Below are 19,709 nucleotides of genomic sequence, written 5' to 3'. Positions count from 1 at the left end.
CTGCCACACTGCTGATCTTATCCACAATCTGCTGCCATATTGCCTCTCTCCTTCCAATTGGAAATTTAGAGGTGACGAAGAGTTGATTATGATGGTCCATCACCTCTCTCACCAGTATTTCATGCTCTTCTGCGCTGTAATGACACTTCCTTTTTTTCTTCACCCTCCCCTGGGTCTTGTCTGTGTCCTATGGCTGGTTCCTGGTTAAATGAGGTCTCCCTGGGGTCTCCCCTGGCTTCTGGGATCCATTTTGGGGATCCTTTGCACTGTTTGCTCCGTTAGTGTCTGTTTTCAAAGCTTTTGCAGGCAAAAATGGTGCATTTCCATTTTGCAACATGTTTCCACGTCGTAAACCGGATTAGAGTAATTTTTCCTCCGTTAACATCATTTTGCCTTACGACATGGCGCAATGGTTAATGTGGGGAAAATGACTCTAAACTATTTTTTGCGCCACCCAGCGTCAAAGTATAAATTTTACGCCCAAGTGGCATTAAAAAATGGCGCTAGTCAGTCCTAACCTTTTTGATGCAAAACTGCGTTTGCACAGTTTTGTGTCAAAAAGTACAAATCACAGCCTTAGTGTGTATCTTACTTGTGCTGATGAGGATTGTGGTTCCTACTTGAACAGAGTGCAATCCTCTGCCAACTGGAGACCCAATTTCCAATAGGCCTCAATTTGCTGGTTTGACCTACAGAAGGAAATCTGATGTCTAGAAAACATAGAGTGCTTCCCCTGGACCAACACCAAGCAGTACTGATTGACTTATAGTGCAGGGCCCAGTAACCCCTGGGGGTGATAGTGATGTGCTTTAAAAAGTTTCTAAGTCAGAAAGAAAACTTTCGACCAGGATGTGTCTGATCGTTGATCCATAGTGGTTGCAATTAACTTTTGACTTTGGCCTGGTCTAGCATGCCCAGTTTTGGTTGACTCTTTGACATTTTGGGCACTAATTTTATTTTCAAATTTTATAAATTCATATTCCTAGCTGCCCTTATTGGATTTTTATTTTTTTGGTGTAATTGTGTTAATTGCAATATTCTTTATTTTTATAATTCACAATGGGACTTTTATTGTGTTCTGTTTTTAACCTTTTAACTGTTTTACTACTTTTAAATGTGTTACACTTTTTCTTAATACTGCACTTTTTCACAACACATAAACCAGGTTCCAACTGTTTGAAATGTCCCTTGTAAAACTTTGCATTCAGGTCATAACGTTCACAAAATCAGGGGCAAAAATATGTGCACGTTATTCCACATTCTGTACAGTAATTATGAGGCATACACCAGTCCCGGCTTGCGGAGGTACCTGGGAGCGGGGAGGTGCACTGTGGGATTTTAAACATTTAATAAAATAATATTTTTTAAAATGTACCTCTGCTCCCACTCCGCGCCGCTCCTCTGCTCCACCCAGGCACAGGCTCCCAGCCTGCTCTGTGGCCAATCCTGATGCTGCTCAAAGCAGCTTCAGGATTGGCAGGGAGCACCCAGCCAGGCCGCTCCCAGGCAGAATGGGAGCCTGTGCAGGCTCTCTCCAGCCCAGCAACTGTGTTGCTGGGCTGGAGAGAGCACTGTGAGAATGTGTGTTTGGCCGGCCGGAAACGGCAAGGCAAACACACATTCGCTCTGAGAGAAATGCACAGTGCACTTCCCTCTGCTCGTCACCCCCCAATGCCCCGCCCCTTTCACAAGGAAAGAAGAATAAACACAGTTGAATATCCCTTTCTTGTGAAAGGATTTGCAGCAGTTGCTGCTGGGGGGGAGGCAACACTCTTCCGCCCTTATTGAGGAGCCACCCCCAGCATACACACATATCTGATACTCAAAATATTTTTATGTAAGGGAGGTTTTACCCTCATCAATCAATACATTTTCAATCAATCAGTCACTCAATCAACCAACCAATCAATGAATCAGTAGATTTGTAGAGCCCTCCTTGTCTCCTGTGAGGGTATCCAGGCACTGGCAGGGTCTAGTTAGTTATCTGAATAGCCAGGTGGTCAGGGACTTTCGAAACTCCAGAAGAGATGGGGAGGTCCGGAGATGAAAGGGTAGCTTGTTCCATGTCTTTGATGCTAGGTAGGAGAAAGAGAGACCCCCGCATCTCCTACATCGGTTGCGGGGTGAGGGTTTCTAAAAGGGAAGTGGAGCGGAGGTGTCTGGTGGACTGATGGATGTTCAGGTGGTGGTTAAAATAGGCAGGTTCACAGTAGAGTAGGGCCTTCAATGAGAAGGTCATGAGCTTGAACTGGCATATTTTCTGTACAGGGAGCCAGTGGAGTATCCTGAGGTAAGGGGTGATGTTTGTTCACTTAGGGAGATCCAGGACAATTCTGGCTATGGTGTTCTGTATGGTCTGTAGTCAACGAGGAAAGTGATCTGTGATCCCTGCTTAAAGAGTGTTGTCGTAGTCCAGTCAGCTGGAGATGAGGGTCTAGGTGATAGTCTCTCTTGAGCTTTTGGGTAGCCAATTGAATTACTCATGAATCATGCGAAGGATTAAGAAGCAGGAGGAGGAGACAGAGTTGACCTGAGTCATCATTGTTAGCTTGTTTCCCATGGGGAGCTTTTGTTTCCAAAGTTCAGTACCTTTGTCTTGTGCGTGTTAAGCTTCAGTACCTCTGTCTTGTCTGTGTTGAGCTACATTATAACAGCCAAACTCATACTGACCTTCTGAGCAAATGTATCATGCTAAATAAAGTATACTTGGTCTGCCACCCTGGCTAAATCCTAAAAACATTTACATGGAGGATGAACAATGAGATTCTCGCACAATATGTGGCAATGGTACACTTTAAAGCCCAGCATACCAAAAATGGTTAAAAGTGAGCAGGACTGAAAAATACATTTGAGAGTTTTACTACAAAAAGGTTTGCTAAATTAATACATGTATCTGTATATATAAATCACATAAGCCCTTCACCACTAATGAAAACTGGACAATATCTAAATAAGTTTTTGCAGGAGAGTGTGGGATATCCTCAAGGAATTTATTGGCCAAATAGTAGTACGCAAATCCACCCAAACCACTGATCTAGCTTATCAATAGCTGTCTAGGGTAACAAACAGGTTCTGAATATTTCCACAAACAATATTGTCTTCTCATTGAAAAATGGATCTAGGTGGCTTTGGGCCACCTTTCAAGGAGTCAGACCATATAGTGAGAAAGTCTTCTCTGTCACACAATCTATCCTCAAGATTCTGATGTTAAATGAGCTTACAGATAAAAAATATAATTGGTGCCCCCTCCACGGTTATTCCAGCCCCATGGTGCCACTGTTGCATAGCACAGTTTTACAAAAAGGATGCCTTGTGCCTAGACACATGAGACTACAGCGTTCTTGCTTTGGGTAAGGCTCAGCATGGGGTTTCTAGTAGTGTCCCCAAAAAAGGCATAAATGTTTTAAGTTGCTTGGAATACATGGTCTGCTTTGGTCCCTGAAGAGGCCATATTCTCTTTACTGATGCTGAGTACTTTGTCATCAAAGGATACACATGGCCACTCCTTCTGCATGAGGCATTAGGCATTATAGGGCCCATAGAAGAGCAGATTACATTGACAGCCCTAGCTAGAATGGAGGGAGGAAAATGTAATTAGAGCAATACGAACTACAAGTGTTTGAACACATAATTTTACAGTTGATGTGGATATACCTGAGTGAGGACAACCAGGAAATGAGACTGGGGCATGGTGCAACCCTCAATAAGATAAAATAACCCTGGTTTATAAACTGCTCATTCATAACAAAAGTGGTATCTTGGTGCTTGAAGGCAGAAGTGTTTTTTTAATCTAACCCAATGGTGCTTATTTTATCTCCCTTGGAGGAAATACATTCTGATTTGACCTCCTGTATTTCAAACATGTAAGCAGACCAGTCTTTCAAGGGTACTATTTTTGGGCTCACTCCATCCCTCACTTTCTATCATCCTGAGGTCAATAAAACGAGTACACTTGAGTTGGGTAAAGAAAACACTGATTAAAGAGAGAATAGGGAAAAGAGACTCATTGGGCTAAACAATTGCTTTACTAATACACATTATATTAGTAGTAAATATAGGCTCCTACTATATGCTGGACCAAAAGGCTGGCAGAACCCAAAGGGACATTACATATTAAAGCTCCTTAATAAATGGGGTGATTCCAGGGTTAGCAACCATAATAATAACGTGTGTTAAAATAATATCATGTTTAGGCATTGGAAGAGTGAAAATCTGAGATGACATTACCATTGACTTGAACTTGTGAAGTGCATGCCAGGCTGCTGAAAGTCTTATAGACAGTGAAACAAAGACGAGAGTTGCTGTCCCGGGACAGTCTGCTTATAGGTAGTGTAGAAAATTGAAAGCACATGGCACAGCCTGACTCTCATTCAATTTGTTCTCACTGATTACTCTAACTCTGCAAACCTGATACAACCTTACCAACTGCCATAGAGAGATGAGGTTAAAGCAGATGTGTTAGTGTATAGCATGGCATGGTTACCATTTCTCTTTAATTCAGCTTGTGCCCTGTACCCCAAGCTTCACCTTTCAAACCGGTAAGGCTTTGGGTTTTCACCAACAGTGTGTCTGATGTATTTAGGCCTGAAAAGAGCTATAGTTTTAAGTGTAGCATCTATTGAACACCTAAAAATTTTTTTTTTAATACTGATGAGAGATCCTTAGGGGAATGGTTTAAACCAGTTTATAGCTATGCACTTTTATGGCTTCTACTACACAAAACATAGGGGGTCATTACAACCCTGGCGGACGGTGTAAAATGTGGGGTAATACCGCAAACAGGCCGGCGGAAAAAAAAGGGAATTACGACCCTGGCGGTAACCGCCAACAAAGACAGCCACTTTAACACTTTGCCCGCCACGGCGGCACAGACAAACAGCGTGGCGGTCACCGCCAACAGACAGGCGGGAGACAAAGTACCGTCCACACTATTACAACACACCAATCCACCACCTTTTACGTGGCGGATTCACCGTGGATAAAAACACGGCGGAAACAGCCTTTGCTATGGGAAAACGCTCACCTCAACACACTCCATGAGGAACGACGACTCCATGGACCCGGAACTCCAATACTGCCTGCCCTTGTCTTTCTGCTCCTGTACGAACAACAGCGACGTAGGCGCAGAACATACCGGTGAGTACTGCATCGACGACACGGGGAGGCAAAAGTTAGGGGGACACCCACCAAACACCCCCACCCCCACCCTCGCGTATTACAACATACACACCAATGCAGTCAAAAATATCACATTAACAACCCACAATCCTCCCGGAAGAATGCAAAGACAAAGCGAGATCCGTTCAAATATTGTAATGTGCCAATATACATGTCATATAAAAATATACTGAATCATATCTCTAAATCTGTCATATTTATATATACAATACAAGAAGTAGTGCAGATATGCACACAACAATGTCCGTGCACCAACAGTCCAAGAATGCATGGGCGAGGCCCACAATAGATACCTGACCAAAATCCAAGAGAACACTGCCGGGGCATCAGATTGAAACACTACAGGCACCTCAGGGGGAAGGGAAGGGGGGGCACCTGAGCCAGATGAATGCGAAGCCAGATCCATGACGGGGCTCCATGCCCATTGATGTATCCTGGGGAGTGCAAAGCCACAGTCTCTCAAGTCTCTACAGTGGGTGGATTGCCCACTGGACCATCCTGGGGAGTGCAAAGCCACAGTCTCTCAAGTCTCTACAGTGGGTGGCTTGCCCACTGGACCATCCTGGGGAGTGCAAAGCCACAGTCTCTCAAGTCTCTACAGTGGGTGGCTTGCCCACTGGACCATCCTGGGGAGTGCAAAGCCACAGTCTCTCAAGTCTCTACAGTGGGTGGCTTGCCCACTGGACCATCCTGGGGAGTGCAAAGCCACATTGACGCAAGTAGATGCAGTTCTCAACTGGTACTGGGTGGGACTGGTGGCCAGACTGGATGAGTCTCCCCGTGAAAGTTCCTGTCCTGTCACTGTCCCAGCTGCACATGGGAGAAGGATGCCTGATGTGGCGGCCTATTCATACCCACACGGTGTTTGCCCTGATCAGCGGTCTTCACCATGGTGGTCTTGGCCTTGTTCAAACGGGCTTTGCCATGGCTGGCTATGGACTGTTCAGCGGTAGCCTGAGGTGGCGGTTCAGATACTGACATTGGTGTGTGGCAGGACGAACTCCACACTGGACATTTGGGTGTGGCATGACGAACTCCACACTGGACATTGGGCTGTGGGATCCTGGTCCCTCCTGGGCACTGACTCCGGCAGTGGTCTCCTGACCAGTAACGATACTTGGGCCCTCCTGGGCACTGACTCTGGCGGTGGTCTCCTGACCAGTAACGATACTCGGGCCCTCCTGGCCTTCTCTCAGAAATTCTGGTCGTAGGGGTTTGTGTGTGATGTGGGTGTGTGTTTTATATTGTATTGGGTGTGTGGGAGTGGTGAGTGTATGTGTATCAGGTGTGTGTATTTCGAAATGTCCAATGTGGCGGTGTTTTGTAAGTGTGTGTGTATTTTGAGCGCGGTAGTGTGTACCGCCAATGGAATACCGCGGTTGAAAGACCGCTGCGTGGATTCGTGGGTTGTAATAGCATGGGCGTGTTTCTGTTGGCGTGGAGGTGGAGGATTTGTTTTCGCCAGTTTATCACTGACCTTTGGTGTGGCGGAGTTGTGTGGGTGTCTGAATTTCGGCGGATTCCGAGATGTGTGTCATAATAGCTGTGGCGGTCTACTGCGGCCGCGGCAGTGTATTGGCGGTCTTCTGCACGGCGGTAAGCGCCTTATACCGCCAAGGTCGTAATGACCATAGTCTTGAAAACAGCATGCAACATTTTAGTTAGTAAATAATTTACGGTGTGACCTTACTCATACCACATCATTAGTGCACCATAAAAACATCTTCTGACATCTGACTTGATTCCTGGTCCCATCCAACCACATTCAGTATGAGTGTCAAGCACTGGATTTGCTGAACATTGTTTTCCTCCATAGGATAACATTGAGAGAACTCTGAAAATTGGACTATCTACTTTTGAAACTGAAAAGTCTTTATGCTTAAAAGTCTACTTACCTGATTACAAAGTTCTTGGGTTTTAAATATTTTCAGAGTTCTCTTAATGTTATCCTATGAAGGAAAACAATGTTCAGCAAACACAAGATTAACAACGAATCATGAAGTCACCTCTCAGGGAGTTAAGGTAGGTACTGGGCACTGGTTAGATCCACAACACCAGGTCACTCCGGACAGCGCTAGGGCGGCCGGGTGGAGAGTTTCAGTAAGGTGTTGGGTGCCCAATAGTTTCCTATGGGAGTTTGGTCCTCATGAAGACAGGCTACGGGCTCTGGCTGAGAAGCCAGTCAGAGATTACAAACAGGTAGGTAGTAGACGTGGGGTGCTTGGATGTAGATGCACCTTTGGTCCTCTTCTCCTGTACCCAGGAGCGACAGATGCAGGGGATTCTTTAGGTGTCAGGTTTTCACATACGGGAGCGCTTGCTGTCAGGGGGTCCTGTATGTTGAGGCTGCAGCCTTTGTGGGAAAGTCCGGCAGAGGTGGACCCAGGGTGGACTCGAGCTCCCAGGAGCCAGGGGATGTAATTGGCACCCATAACTGACCTCAGATGGAGTCAGGGGTCATAAGTACAGTGGTTGCTGTAGCTGTTGGATTTACTCTCTCCACAAGCCTGTGGGAGAGGGGGCATGTGTGCAAGGGCTGCAGGTGACTTGGATGAATCCAGGAGATGTGACCCTCGGGTAGACTCGGGCTCAGGGCAGCTGGGGAGCCCTACTGGCACCATTGGTGGGCTTCTCACCAGGTTGAGGTCGTCGGGTGCAGAGGTCACTTCAGGTGTCAGGTTTCCAGGCTGCAGAGTCCTGGCTGGATGCTTTGTTGCTGAGCAGGTCTACTGTTCACAAGAGTCGGACTCGTTTTAGAAGACAGGCAGGTTTCCTGGGTTTCTTGAAGCTGCACCTGCAGGACACGTCTTCTTGTGCAGAGTCTGGTGAGATTAGCAGACAGGCTGGAAGGGCTGGTATCGAGTCAGCTGCTCCTTCTTACTTTTCTTCTGTGGGGTCGACTCTTCTTTGTCCTTCTTATTTGTAGGTAGTCAGGATCTTAGTTCAGGGGTGTCACCTAAATACTCAATATAGGGACATTACAGGGAGTGCCAGGTGGTAGTCAATGGACTGACCACCTTGAGGGTGACTACACCATCCTTATAACCACTTCCACTGAGAAGTGGTCATATCCCTAACCCTAGAGGCCTAATTCCTTCCAAACAAGGTGGATGAATTTAAAAAGTAGTGTCCATTTCAGCTTTTTCACCTTAGGGGTAGGACTGGCATGAAGTGGGGTCAGGACAGGGAGGTTGGTCATCTCCGCCATATGGAGAGACCTGGGTCACATTACAAAAGCGGCAAGTCCCCTGAAGCTCCCCGCCCTGGAATGTTCATCCTGCTTGGGAAAGGAGGGCACACCTCTGCCCAGAGCAGGCCTTTGTTCTGGGCCTTCAAGAGTGATGGCTCTCACCTCAGAGGGCCAGAACTTGGTCTAGGGTGGCTGCACTGGTTTGGAACAGTCAGTGAACACGCTAGTAGCTGGGCAGGTTTTCAGAGGGCACCCCTAAGGTGCCCTCTGTGAGCATTTTTTAACAAATCCATCACTGGGGTCAGTGAGGGTTTATTATTCTGAGATGTTTGATACCAAACATCCAAGGATTCAGAGAAGCCATCATGTAGATGGGGAACTCGTAGTGACCAGTGTCCACCACATGCATTTAAAATGGCTTCCCTCTACACTTGCTATGTCTGAGAATCGACAAAGACATAGCAGGGGCATATCTGCTTGCTCAGATATGCCCTCACATCTAATAAAATGCACCCTGCCTTAGGACTGCAAGGCCTGCTGGGGGGTGACTTGCATATGTGGCATGCAATAATTACGGGACATGGCAAACAAGCTGTGTGCCATGTCATGTTTTCAATTTTGGAAGCACCTTGTCATGCAGCCTGCAATAGAAGTCTGCATAAGGTTGGTGTGGGTCCCTCAGAGTGGCACAAGCTGTGCTGCAGCTCTGAGGGCCCCTCTTCAGGATCCATGCCCTATGTACCAGGGGTACCATTTCCTAGGGACCTATAGGTGGCTTAAGGGAAACAACACTGGCATTGGGTACCTGGTTAGCAGGAACCCAGTGAGCTTCAGTCAAAGTTGCATCTAAAAAAGGCCAAAAAAGGGAACCAGAACCCATCTCCCTACACTACTGCTAACCAGCATTTGCAAAGCCAAATATGTTTAGCTCATTTTAGGCATAATATTATATTTTTATGTGATATATCTTTAGGTAGAGCTGGAATTAGGGGTGACCCAGCCAAATCTCATATCTGAAAGTTATTATTGAGCTGTATTTGGGCATGCCCCAGTGAAATATGCTGAATTTGTCTACATGTTATTTGTCAATGCAGGGATACATTCAGCAGCTCCTGCACATCACCTGCTTTCATTTGGGAGCGGCAGCAAGAAAGGAGTGAGGAAGTGTTCTTATTTTCACATCAATCTGGGTTCAATATAAAAGCCTCAATTAACAGGCCAATAACCCTTCTTTTGCTGGATTCTCATCGCAGCTATGAGCTATCCCGGGAAACATTCTGAACAACTAGGTCCTAAACAACTACTTGCCTAAACCACTACTGCTAAACAACTAAAAAGTCTCTACAACGAAGTACTGAACAACTACCATCTAAACAACGATCTTGCCTGAATAACATATTTTAAGGTAAGTTTTTCTTTTTTTAATGGTTTATTAGTTTTATTAGAATTTTTTAGAATATATATATATGTATATATATATATTTATATCAGCAACAAAATTATTTTATGACAGCTGCACTCTCAGGAGGTCAAAAAGAGTAAGTTTATTTAACACAACGCGTTTCGGCTGACTAGCAGCCTTGGTCACGTGTATAATCCAACCAATACATACAGCATTAAATACCTAGCAATCATGGTCATAGAAACAGGACCACATTTTATACTCTCAGAATTACTATTTTCTTTTTTTCTAATTTTCTAAATATAGATATAAATACACATGTTAATCTCAAAAGAGAGAATGGGCATCAGGCTGAAAGAATAAAGAATATATATCAATTTCATCTATATACATCCACCTATCACCCTATATAAATAAATATGATATAAATAAATATAAATATCATTAGAATATCAAGGAATACTCATATACCAATGGATAATATCAATATAAATACATAAATAAATACATGATTGTATAAATATAAAAATATATAAATATCCATATAATATAAATCAAAACATAATTCCGGCTTATATATATCATTTAAAATATTTCACTTCAATAAGCTGTTTTTCATAGATATATATAGGACCAATGTCATAATTCAAAAATCGAATTCCTGTATCCAAGATGTTTGCCAATTAAGTATCATGTATATCATATAATGATTAAAGTATCTTCCTTCAGCCAAAGAAAACTATCAGGTAACATGAATATATTCTTAGTCTAGAAAATTTGATAAACTAATTCTTCCTTTTTAAATTTTTTACACACACTTAGTAAAGAAAGTAGTTATCACTGCTTCTATAAAACCAATACCCATCACCATGTGAAAAACTAAGCAATAATCAATAGTCAATACACGAGTCTGGAATCCAGCCGGACCCCATCATTCTGAAAAGACATAAATACAATAAACACATTATACTCAGAACTTATTCGAAAAATCAATTAGAGAATAATAACAATTGATTAAAATCAGAATCAAATAATCATGCTACTCATAATACAACTGCTATAAAATCATAACTACAAAAATCACCAATTCAATATATCTGATACTTCATCATAATAATTATCTCAATTATCAAATAGGTGGGTATTCAGCTCTTCACCAATATTTCTTCCATTCGGTATTTTAGTTTCTAAATCGACAATATATCTGTATTCTTTTTTCCTTAACACCAACTCTCTATTACCGCCTCTGTGATGTAATGGTACATGTTCAACACCATAATAGGATAACAAAGTGGAGTTAGAGTTGTGTTTCTCCTGAAAGTGTCTTGCTACAGGATAATGTGAATCCCTTGTTGTAATAGCACGCATATGTTCTAAGATGCGTTTTTTTACTGCATGTTTCATACTTCCCACGTACCTAAGGTGACAGGGACATTCCAATACATGTATAGTAAACGAAGTACTACATGTCAAAAACTTCTTAATTTGTCTGTTAGTTCCTGGTTTACTTGTAGGGTACTCGTTTCTAGACACACTATTATGACATGCTTTACAGTGGCCGCAAGGGAAAAATCCCTGCAAATTATGTTCCTTTATTTGAGCGGTAGATGTAATATCATTTGATCTCAATCTATCATGGAGATTTCGGCCTCTTCTAAAAGTAATTAAGGGCCACCTCTGTATCTCCTTACCAATAATGGGATCACTTTTCAGAATATTCCAATGTTTTGAAATGATCTTTTTAATCTGTGCCGTATCCTCATTATAGGTTAGGACCAGTCTAATATCATCGCCCTTCTCATTTTCTCTTTTCTCAGTATTGTCAAAAAGAGTATGTATTCTTTCCACTTTCTTGACCTTATCTATAGCCTTTCTGATTACCCAATCTGGGTAACCCCTTTGTTTGAACCTCCTAGTCATGTCTTTCTGTTCTCTTTCAAAAATCTCATCCGTATTGCTAATTCTTTTCACCCCTAATAGTTCTCCATAAGGAATACTCCATTTCAGTTTATCCGGATGTCCACTGGTGGCATGCAATAAGCTATTACCTGCTGTAATTTTACGAAAAAGTTCAGTGTGGATCATCCTATCCTTGACCTTAATCCTTGTATCCAAAAAATCAATCGAAGAGTAACTAATATTATATGTCAATCTAATGTTGTACTCATTCTTGTTAAGTTTCTCAATGAAACACTTAGCCTCATTGTTGGACTTTTGGCCATACGCATGGTCATCCCTAGTCTTTTTGCCTCCTTCCTCCTGGTTTTTCTGACCTTTCGCTGTTGGCTCTAGGACTCTGAGCACTTTATCACTGCTGACCAGTGCTAAAGTGCAGGTGCTCTCCCATCTAAAGTTGGTATGATTGGCTTATACCTGATTGGCATATTTAATTTACCTATAAGTCCCTTGTACAGTGGTATCTCTATACCCAGGGCCTGTAAATTAAATACTACTAGTGGGCCTGCAGCGCTGCTTGCGCCACCCACTGAAGTAGACTTTCAAACCTGTCTCAGGCCTGCTAGCGCAGGGCCTGTGTGCGCAGTTTTCTGCCACAGGGACCTGGCATCTAAATTTACTTGCCAGGCCCAGGACTCCCCTTTTACTACATGTAAGTCACCCCTAAAGTACGCCCTGTGGGCAGGGTGCCATGTATGTAGAAAGGCAGGACATGTGCCATATTGCATGGCCTGTCCTGGTAGTGACAAACAGCCTAACTTGGTGTCTCACTGCTGTGAGTGCTGCCTTCTCATAGGATTGCATTAGAAATGCCCTGCCTTATGTGTAGGGGTATTGTCTGATTTATGAGGGCTAGCGTAGGCGTGTTTGGTATGGTTGTGATGGTGATAATAAATACTGCTTACTGGTGTGGGTGTATTTTTTATTACTATCACAGAAATGCCACTTCTAGAAAGTGCGCATTTATCTGTGCTTATGATTCTGGTGTTTTGCAGCTTGACTCCAATCCACGTCTGGGCAGAGTGACAGTTGGGGCTTTGTGCATACTTTTCAGACAGCCTGTACACAGGGAGGGTGGAGGTGTCACTGAGGTGCATCTACATACTGAATAGTCTTCCTGGGCTGAGAGAAGGGAGAGGCGGGGCACATCTACATTTGTAAAGGCTGTGCCCTGGCCTCACACAATAGGGTCGTTAACCCCCCACTGATGTTTGGAGCCTGTGCTGAAAGGAGAGAGGGGGCACTCCCAGAACCAGTTGTAACTGGCTGGAACCTCCTCTCCCTACCACTGTAAAACACTGTAAGAACTGACTATAAGTACAGGGGAATTTTCCCCACAATTTGAACACTCTTGGAACTTGAAGCTGGACACAGAACGCTGATGAAGGGACTCACCAGGAAACCGCCATGGACTGCTGCTGCTGTGCTGACCTGTGACCTGCCTGGTCACTAGGAGGAACTGCCACCATCTGCACCCCTTGTGCTGGCCTGTAGCTCGACCCACCAGCCCTGTGCTCCTTCTTGTGTAGCTGTTCCCAGGGGCAGGGTGCTGTGGCCCCTGACCCCTGCAACGATCTTCTACATCTTTGCCCAGGATGCTTGAAGAGAAAAAAGGCATTCTTGGTGTTGCTGGGGCTGCCGATGTGCCCTCGCGCTTTGAAAGCGCTTTTCTGTGATAAAAAGAAATCACCGCCGCAGCCCGGGCTTTAAACTGTGCCCTAGCGCTTTGTGAAGCGCTTCTTCGTTGATGAAAATCACCGCCGCAGCCCAGGCTGCATATTTTGCCTAAGCGCTGTGAAAAGCGCTTCGTTGGTAAAAAAAATCACCGCCGCAGCCCGGGGAGATAAATGCTGTGAAGCGCGAGGATCGCGCTCCGCTCCGTGCCCCCGGGGCACGAGGAAACCACTTCGGAAATAACGAGGAGCAAGCCTGCTCCTAGCGGTGCCCCCGGGGTAGGGATCGCTCCGAGGAGCGCCCCCGGGGCACCGGCCGGCCCAACCTGGTGCCGGCGTTTGTTGTTGGAGCCGGAGGGAGAGGAGGACGCCTCTCCCTCTCCTGCTCCAGCCCCGAAGGGCTCTCCCCGACGTGTGCGGGCAGGGAGGCAGCCTCATCGGAGGCTCGCCCCCGCCGCCAGCTCTCTGGTGGGCCCCCTCGTGGGCCCAAGGCCAGCACAAAGGGGTCTCCCCTGCTGAAAGGGCCGACGGAGGCCCCGGGAGACCCCAGGAAGTTGCGGGCCCCCAGAGGGGCCCGCTCGCAGATCGGAGGGGGTGCGTGGCGCCCCCCTCCTTAACCCGAGGATTTCCCTGACTTGGGCCCCCCTTGGAGAGGGCCGGTGGAGGCCCGGGGGGCCCTCCAATGAACACGGGTCCCAGAAGGGGCCCGCCAAGGAAACAGAGAGGGTGCGTGCCGCCCCTCTCTATTTGCCAAGTTTAGGGAGGCCCCCGTTTTGCGCAGAAGAGCGCCGGGGGCCCCATGATTCGGTTTAGGCACTGGAAGTGCCTCTTCATCATTCCCAGGTACTTTTAAATGGACAAATATAATTACGATTTAAAGTTCTTTCTACAGACTTTATTAATTGTGGTATATTACCTACCTGTTCTATGATGCTTTTACATATGTGTGCACATGTTCCTTTTATGGGCATGACTTGCTAATATGTTTCCCTAACTTGCCATAGGTTTTCTAATGTTCCTACTATGGGCGTTTTATGATATTCTTATGACAAGTGTTCTAATGTGATAACGTGTTTCCTGACTACTGCTTATGTTGCAGAATACTGAGTAACCTGTGTGTTATGTGTGACTACTGCTAGTTTGCAGAGTAACTAATGTGTAACGTTCTGACAACTGCTAAGGTAGCAGGATAGTACTGTTATGTGATGTTGGTCTAATAATTACGTTGTGTACAATACAGTGTATTTTCATATAATCTGGTGTTGTGTTTCCTTTGTGGTGGGGATATTGCGTCACATGTATGTGTGTGTTGTGCAAACGCTTTACGCATTGCCTCCGGGTTAAGCCTGACTGCTCGTGCCAAGCTACCAAGGGGGTGAGCAGGGGTTATCTTGGACGTGTAACTCCCTTGCCCTGACTAGAGTGGGTAAGTTCTGCCTGGCTGAGGTGCATACCCTAGCCAACCAGAAACCCCATTTCTAACATTGGAAGTCAGCGGTGAGGATAGGACTTGCGCTTGCACAATACCATTGTGACTCATTATTTCACTACAAGGATTGCGTTTAGACCATCACATGTTTGGCTTCTCTTAACTTTCTCTCTTTGGTCATTTTTTCTGTTTTCAGTTCTCACGCTTGGGTATTGTGGTTGTCACAGTTGAGTTATTTGTACCTTTTCAAGATGGGGCTTACCTTTGATTTAGAGGACCTGCCATTTTACACGCAGGAGGAATTAGAGGGGTTCTGTAGAGAGAGAGGGCTGCCTGTAGAAGGGGACCTCAGGAGATCTCTGAATTTCTTTGAAAGGTTTGTGACATTTACCCAGGGAGGGAGTGTGCTTAGGGGGTACCCAGAGGATCCTGAGTGTAGCGAGGGTTCCCAATGGGAGGGCTCCCAGACCTCATCCCTAGAGAGTGGTAGAGAGACTGATCAGGAGGGTGAGAATGACCGGTTGGGGACGCCAGTTGACAGGGAAGGCCCCAGTGATAGGGAGTCCCTTGCTGGGTCCAGTGTAAGAAGCAGGGCTACCTCTCATTCCTTGACGCCTGATGAGCTAAGAGATAGGCGGGAAGAGAGGGACCTGAAGTTGCAGTTAGCGCGCCTAGCTGTTGAGGAGAGAAGGGCTGAGGTAGAGAAGGCCTTAGTACAGGAGAGAATGGCAGAGGCAGAGAGGGCCTTTGCCAGAGAAAGACTCGCTCTAGAGCGCAGTCTGAAGGTTCTGGACTCACCAGCGCTGCAGGTGGAGTCCAGTGGTGGCAGCAATGTACAGTGCTGTAGCAAAGATGTTCCTCACATACCCATAGATCTGGTACCTAGGTTCCAAGAGGGGGGTGACATACGTCAGTGGTTAAAGGAATATGAGAGGGCTCTGGTAGAGCGCAGGATCCCTGAGAAGGATTGGGGAACTGGCCTAGGGAGTTTTATTCCTGAGGAGGGGAGGGATGCCCTACTGACTCTAGAAGAGAGTGACAGGGAGGGGTACTCCGCTGTGAAGAACGCACTGATTGTGAAGTATGGTTTTTCCCCTGAGGAATACAGAAAAAGGTTTAGGGGTGGTAAGAAACTGTCCCACCAGTCTTGGGAGGAGTTTGTGGAGGATTGCTGCATTGCACTAGATGGATGGGTGAAGGGTAGCACAGTAAACAATTTTGAAGGGCTGTTTAATCTGATTCTCAGAGAGCACCTGTTTCGTTGTTGTTTTTCAGAGTTACGCCAACACTTGTCAGTGTGTGAGCTCTCTGACTCCAGGGAGCTTGCAAAGGAGGCAGACTTCTGGTTGCGTACCAGAGGGTCTGGTGTGACATTAGGGGGTGTTCCTAATGAGAGTGGTCTAGGTGTTTCCCAACAAGGTGTGGTGGGAAAGGAATGGAGTGTCCCAGGTAGGTCCCAGTGGACTGGGATGGGTGAGGGACCCCATGTCCCGTCTCTGAGGAGAGGGAATGGGGCTGGGCTGAGGCCCAAGGTGCCCAAGATACCGTCCCAGGCCCCTGAAGGTTCCATGAGTGAACGCCAGGAGGTGAGCCTAACCTGTGCCGTAGGGCCAGCTGTTCAGAAGGATCCCATTTTGTCATTAGGACTTAGGCGGGTGGCTGGTGATAGCGTTCCGCCGGTCCTGGTGTCTGGTAGTCTCGCTCTACAGCGGAAGAGGCGGAAATCCAGACATAGGGTTGAGAGGGGGCTGCGGGCCCCAGTGGAGAACCTGGAGGGTCAGGGGTCAGCTCTGAGTGCAGAGCCCCCCAGGAATGACCTTGGTGAGACCATTTCTGGGCTGGGGGGAATCAAGACTCTGTCCGATGGGCAGAGGTCAGGAGACCTGCGCCAGCCAGACTCTTGTGTGGCCCTTGGGGAAAGTGTTTCCCTGATGGGGGGTAGGTGTGCCCCCCAGGAAGTCCTGGTGCGCCAGGCAATGATTCAACCGCAGGGTGGTGACTCTGGGTTGGATGATCAGGTTCAGGGGGTAAACTCTGACCTGATGGGGAGTACGTGTGCTCCCAAGGAAGTCCTGGTGCGCCAGGCAGTGGTTCAACCGCAGGGTAGTGACTCTGGGTTGGATTGCCAGATTCAGGGGGTAAGCTCTGATCTGGTAGGGGGTAGGTGTGCTCCCAAGGAAGTCCTGGTTCGCTGGGCAATGGTCCAGTCTAAGGGTGTCGTCCCTAAGTTGGGTGGTCAGTCGCCAGGTAGTGATCCTGGGCTGGCGAGAAAGTTGTGCAGGGCTGCTGTACCCAGCACCCTGGCAAGTGTGGATTCTGATGATACCCCTCCTAGGAGAGGAGGGCGGGATCCTAGAAGGAGGGGTAGAGGGAGGAGAGCCTCGCCTCTAGCCCCTGTAGAACCTATGGGTGCGGACCCTAGGTTGGTGGATCAGTGGCAGGGTAGAGCCCCTGAACTGATCAGAAATGGAGTGGAGACAGGTTGCTTTGCACCTGGGGCTACCGCCCCCCACTCATTATGGTTTCAGAGACCAGAGGCTCCTAGATGGCCTGGGGCCTGGTTCTGGCCATTGGCAGCTAGAGAATCCCCGTGGGTTGGTCTAGGCTGCCTGGGACGCATTGACAGAGAGATCCCAGTGGAGTCAGGAAGGCGTAGAACTGGAACATGCCCCTGCTGTTGTGGGCCTGGGTCCTTGTTCTATCGCCCCAATCAGGAAAGTACATCAAGGTATTGATTGTTCTCCCCTGGATTTTGGCTGGTAGGGGGTTGTGTTGGACTTTTGGCCATACGCATGGTCATCCCTAGTCTTTTTGCCTCCTTCCTCCTGGTTTTTCTGACCTTTCGCTGTTGGCTCTAGGACTCTGAGCACTTTATCACTGCTGACCAGTGCTAAAGTGCAGGTGCTCTCCCATCTAAAGTTGGTATGATTGGCTTATACCTGATTGGCATATTTAATTTACCTATAAGTCCCTTGTACAGTGGTATCTCTATACCCAGGGCCTGTAAATTAAATACTACTAGTGGGCCTGCAGCGCTGCTTGCGCCACCCACTGAAGTAGACTTTCAAACCTGTCTCAGGCCTGCTAGCGCAGGGCCTGTGTGCGCAGTTTTCTGCCACAGGGACCTGGCATCTAAATTTACTTGCCAGGCCCAGGACTCCCCTTTTACTACATGTAAGTCACCCCTAAAGTACGCCCTGTGGGCAGGGTGCCATGTATGTAGAAAGGCAGGACATGTGCCATATTGCATGGCCTGTCCTGGTAGTGACAAACAGCCTAACTTGGTGTCTCACTGCTGTGAGTGCTGCCTTCTCATAGGATTGCATTAGAAATGCCCTGCCTTATGTGTAGGGGTATTGTCTGATTTATGAGGGCTAGCGTAGGCGTGTTTGGTATGGTTGTGATGGTGATAATAAATACTGCTTACTGGTGTGGGTGTATTTTTTATTACTATCACAGAAATGCCACTTCTAGAAAGTGCGCATTTATCTGTGCTTATGATTCTGGTGTTTTGCAGCTTGACTCCAATCCACGTCTGGGCAGAGTGACAGTTGGGGCTTTGTGCATACTTTTCAGACAGCCTGTACACAGGGAGGGTGGAGGTGTCACTGAGGTGCATCTACATACTGAATAGTCTTCCTGGGCTGAGAGAAGGGAGAGGCGGGGCACATCTACATTTGTAAAGGCTGTGCCCTGGCCTCACACAATAGGGTCGTTAACCCCCCACTGATGTTTGGAGCCTGTGCTGAAAGGAGAGAGGGGGCACTCCCAGAACCAGTTGTAACTGGCTGGAACCTCCTCTCCCTACCACTGTAAAACACTGTAAGAACTGACTATAAGTACAGGGGAATTTTCCCCACAATTTGAACACTCTTGGAACTTGAAGCTGGACACAGAACGCTGATGAAGGGACTCACCAGGAAACCGCCATGGACTGCTGCTGCTGTGCTGACCTGTGACCTGCCTGGTCACTAGGAGGAACTGCCACCATCTGCACCCCTTGTGCTGGCCTGTAGCTCGACCCACCAGCCCTGTGCTCCTTCTTGTGTAGCTGTTCCCAGGGGCAGGGTGCTGTGGCCCCTGACCCCTGCAACGATCTTCTACATCTTTGCCCAGGATGCTTGAAGAGAAAAAAGGCATTCTTGGTGTTGCTGGGGCTGCCGATGTGCCCTCGCGCTTTGAAAGCGCTTTTCTGTGATAAAAAGAAATCACCGCCGCAGCCCGGGCTTTAAACTGTGCCCTAGCGCTTTGTGAAGCGCTTCTTCGTTGATGAAAATCACCGCCGCAGCCCAGGCTGCATATTTTGCCTAAGCGCTGTGAAAAGCGCTTCGTTGGTAAAAAAAATCACCGCCGCAGCCCGGGGAGATAAATGCTGTGAAGCGCGAGGATCGCGCTCCGCTCCGTGCCCCCGGGGCACGAGGAAACCACTTCGGAAATAACGAGGAGCAAGCCTGCTCCTAGCGGTGCCCCCGGGGTAGGGATCGCTCCGAGGAGCGCCCCCGGGGCACCGGCCGGCCCAACCTGGTGCCGGCGTTTGTTGTTGGAGCCGGAGGGAGAGGTGGACGCCTCTCCCTCTCCTGCTCCAGCCCCGAAGGGCTCTCCCCGACGTGTGCGGGCAGGGAGGCAGCCTCATCGGAGGCTCGCCCCCGCCGCCAGCTCTCTGGTGGGCCCCCTCGTGGGCCCAAGGCCAGCACAAAGGGGTCTCCCCTGCTGAAAGGGCCGACGGAGGCCCCGGGAGACCCCAGGAAGTTGCGGGCCCCCAGAGGGGCCCGCTCGCAGATCGGAGGGGGTGCGTGGCGCCCCCCTCCTTAACCCGAGGATTTCCCTGACTTGGGCCCCCCTTGGAGAGGGCCGGTGGAGGCCCGGGGGGCCCTCCAATGA

The sequence above is a fragment of the Pleurodeles waltl genome, chromosome 1_1, assembly GCF_031143425.1.
Source record: "Pleurodeles waltl isolate 20211129_DDA chromosome 1_1, aPleWal1.hap1.20221129, whole genome shotgun sequence".
NCBI lineage: Eukaryota > Metazoa > Chordata > Amphibia > Caudata > Salamandridae > Pleurodeles > Pleurodeles waltl.
The sequence above is the reverse complement of the archived record's forward strand: the minus strand, read 5'-3'. Positions refer to the sequence as shown.